The following is a 3,579-nucleotide window of genomic DNA, read 5'->3' on the forward strand; positions in this document are numbered from 1 at the left end:
TCCAGGAGCAGCGTCCTCAGCTCTGTGACCTCAGGCGCTTGGCCTGTCTGAGCTTCAGTTTCTTATGGAGAAAGTGGGCGTGGGGATGCCTGCAGAGGTAGGGTCACAGACAGCAGGGCTGCCCGAGCCACGGACCCCATCGTCAGTGTTTTAGTGAAACAGAAGTATTTTCCTCCGGGGGACAAAACTCACTCCAAATGCAGCCGAGGGCCCTGTAAGGTCCCCTCAGCGCAGCTTGATGCACGGCTCCCCACGTGGGGTCTCCGTCCACGTCCCCGGGCTGGGCGCATGTCTGGGCTGCCCTCAGCACCTTCCACTCCCTCTCGCCTGCAGTCAAGTACGACCTTAACAACCCAGCCAAGCACGCCAAGCTGGACTTCCTCAACAACCTGGCCACAGGCCTGGTGTTCATCATCGTCGTGGTGAACATCTTTATCACGGCCTTTGGGGTCCAGAAGCCCATGGTGGATGTGGCGCCCCGGCAATAGGGCACTCAGGTGAGCCGGGGGGCGGGCGCGAGACCCACCTCCACAGCCCTGGGGCTACTCGCCATCCAAGGCTCTTGGGGCATGGTGAGTCCGACCGGGGAACCCTTGTCTACACTTGCATCGTCTACACCTGGCTGCTGCCTCGAGATGAGCCCTTCCTTGCACTGACCACCCGTGGTCATGCTGTTTAGACAAAACTTTTTTTGGAGTCACCATTTAAACATCTGGAGAACTCAGGTAAAAATGAGATTTCTGGCTTCTCTTGACAAAGCGAGGGCTGGGCACCCTCTTCAGCCCCACTCGGCAAGTGAGGCTTCATATGAACCCTCACCCAAGAAGGGGGCCTTTGTGTGATCCCTGCCAGATGTACCCACTGGCTACACCACTCCGATCAGGACAGTGAGAGGCGGGATCTTGTCACGCAGAATCCCTGTGACACCTCAAGTCTGCCCCTTATAGGGTCTGCGTCACCCACCTGTGCTAGGACAGACCCTGGCTGTGTGTAAGCGCAATCGAGGCCACCCCCTTCTCGAACACAGGGTGAGGCCTGCAGTGTAGGAAGCACTTCCTACGTCACACTCAGCCCTCCCTCTGTCATGCTCAGGGACGGCAAGCACCTGCCCGAGGTCCATGGGGGGGCCGGGGGGGCTCAGGCGTGACCAGGGCCACGTACGCCACAGTCCACATGGCCTCTGGCCTAGCATCGCTCCTTGGGTTTGTCCTAGAGGTGGAGGTGAGTTGCTGCGGGAGGGTGGGCACTCCCAACAGTGACCGTCTGTCCACCAGTAAGGCCCATGGTAGAGTTGACCGGAGCAGTCTATGCTCAGGGCAGAGCACTTGTGTTCTGGGGATGTAAGAGAAAATCGTACCATGGTAGCCACTGTGAACAAATGGATGGGACCCAGGTAGCCAGGCCTTTGACTGCATGGCTGAGTTAGGAGTGTCTGGCCTCCACCTGGCCTAGTCCCTCTCCAGGCAGGAGCAGGCTGGGAGTGGCTGCTGCCCATGGTGGTCCACAGCCTCCTAGGATCCCTCAACCATGCCATCTCCCATGTGGGGGACACAACAGTCCCGGTGCCCTGGCCGTGGAGCCAGAGGCCAACCTCTTGCCACGGCCGGGATTCGGGCGTCCTCACCTGGCATCCAACTCACTGCCAGCTGTGGCCTCAGTTTGTTGTTAAGTTTGCATCCTCACAGAACCCCTGGATGCCAGCATGTCTCTCACTCACAGCATGATGACCAGGCCACATATTAATCGCCTGCTGTGTGCCTTGAATGCAGCCCTCTACTCTCCCAGATCATCCATGTCTGCTGGCTGGGAATGGGATGCTGGGGCCTGTGGGCACGTGGCATGCATCCTCCTGAGCCCTGACCTCCATGGTGACCTGGTGGTGTCCTCAGGGTTGTCCTCAAAGGCCCAAGTCAGGGGCCACTGTGCATCCTGTTGCTGGAAGCAGCCAGAGCAGAGTCTCGGGCTTGGGTGGCTGTGGTTGTAGCTGCCTGGCTCTGGCGCCCTGCAGTAGGTCAGGCCTTTAGATCCTGGAAATGACCCAGGAACAATTTATTCATCCTGGCTTCAGAGGGGAAACAGTCTTGGAGAGCAATGATGGCTTGCCCGGGTCAGAATTGGGCCCTTCTCTGTCCTGGGTCTGAGTGTCCAGGTGTCCACCTGGCCCTGATGCTCATGGGGTGTCACTAGGATGGGCTCAGAGCCTCTTCTAGGTCCCGCTGGCTGGCCAGGCAACTCACGTCTCTCCTCTCTCTTCTTTTCAGAATCTGGATTGCACCTGCCCAGCCCGGCCACCCAGACCCCAGGAGCTGCCGTGCCCTTGAAGTGTCCACCTCCCTACACGTGGCACTCCCCAAAACTGTCAGAGCCCAGGCCAGCCTCTGCTGGACCATGTCCCAGGATGAGCTGCTGCTCCAACTGCGACTGCCGTGCAGAAGGCCACTTCTGTCTCTTGGCTGCTTTTCCCGGGAGGCAGCTCCCTCCTGGCGTGTGGGGGCTAGCCACAAGGTCTGAAAGGTCAGAACTGTACAGCCCAGAGAACTGTGCCCAGCAAATAGTCGTACCTGCCCAAGGACATGCAGCAGGTCTGTGGATGGGCTGGATGAGGGGACAGGGATGGCCTCTGTCTCAGAACATTCCAGAAGGACAAGGAGATGCCCCTCCCCTGCCAATGCACCAGCGTCCCCATCTCTCATGGGGCCTGCCGCGGTCGTCTTGGTGATCCTGGCTCTGCCCACTTCCTATCCCAGAGATGCTGGGCAGCCAGCACTGCCTTTTGGCCCCAGTGGTGGCCACTGTGTCCGGTCTCAGTGCTTGGGCTTGGTGACCATCAAGAGGGAAGTGGGGCCACAGGCCCCCCATACACTCTTCACCAGCAGTGACCGAGCAGAGCCCCAGCCCCCTCTGCGGGGCTCCAAGCCCCCATTTTTCTAATCATGAATAATCAATAAAGCTCACACCCCCCCTCGTAAGGCTGCACGCGCCATCCTCTCCCTCAGGCAGGAGCAGCAGGAGCACACGGTTCCAGCAGTGGTGCCTTCTCCACAATCTCAGGTTTGGGGAGCTCTTTAGCTCCGATATCTCTCAGGGTGAGGTTTGGGGGCACAGAGGCCGGGCTCTGAGGCTCGAAGGCCTTAGATGCCTTTATTTTATTTTTTTTATCTTGGACACACAGAAAAGTCGCAAGAATAGTTCAAAGAACTCATGCTCTCTGGTGCGCCGCTTATTAATGTTTTGCCAGATGTGCTTATCGCTTGCTCTGTGGGCGCTTCTCAGCTGTGCTCCTGGAGGCTGCACCGCTGGTCTCACAGGCACTTGCTCGGCCAGAACCTGGCGTGGGCTGGCCTCCAGGGCGTGCTGTAGCCTGGACACCACGGGGTCCCAGAGTTGTCCCCACTGGGAAGTCTAAGAACAGTGCTTTTGCCAGCCTGACTGGAGCAAGCATGGCTGTCTTTATATGCACCATGTGCATACTCCAACCTCCTCATGGGGGCCTGGGTGTCTGCTGTGTCATTTATCCCAAAATAAGGTAAAGTAAAGCCCTGTCCAGGACCTGTGTGTCCCACACCGCCTCCATCTGAG

General features: G+C 58.6%; 1 long non-coding RNA gene across 1 annotated transcript; it reads left to right on the forward strand.

Moving 5' to 3' along the window:
- Positions 1–313: 313 nt before the first annotated feature.
- Positions 314–2,969, forward strand: LOC103593253. The gene is made up of 2 exons (XR_550732.1): positions 314–497; positions 2,262–2,969. It is a non-coding gene; the product is annotated as an uncharacterized LOC103593253 (long non-coding RNA).
- Positions 2,970–3,579: the final 610 nt, after the last annotated feature.

This window comes from Galeopterus variegatus, unplaced genomic scaffold (genome assembly GCF_000696425.1).
Source record: "Galeopterus variegatus unplaced genomic scaffold, G_variegatus-3.0.2 Scaffold1310, whole genome shotgun sequence".
NCBI lineage: Eukaryota > Metazoa > Chordata > Mammalia > Dermoptera > Cynocephalidae > Galeopterus > Galeopterus variegatus.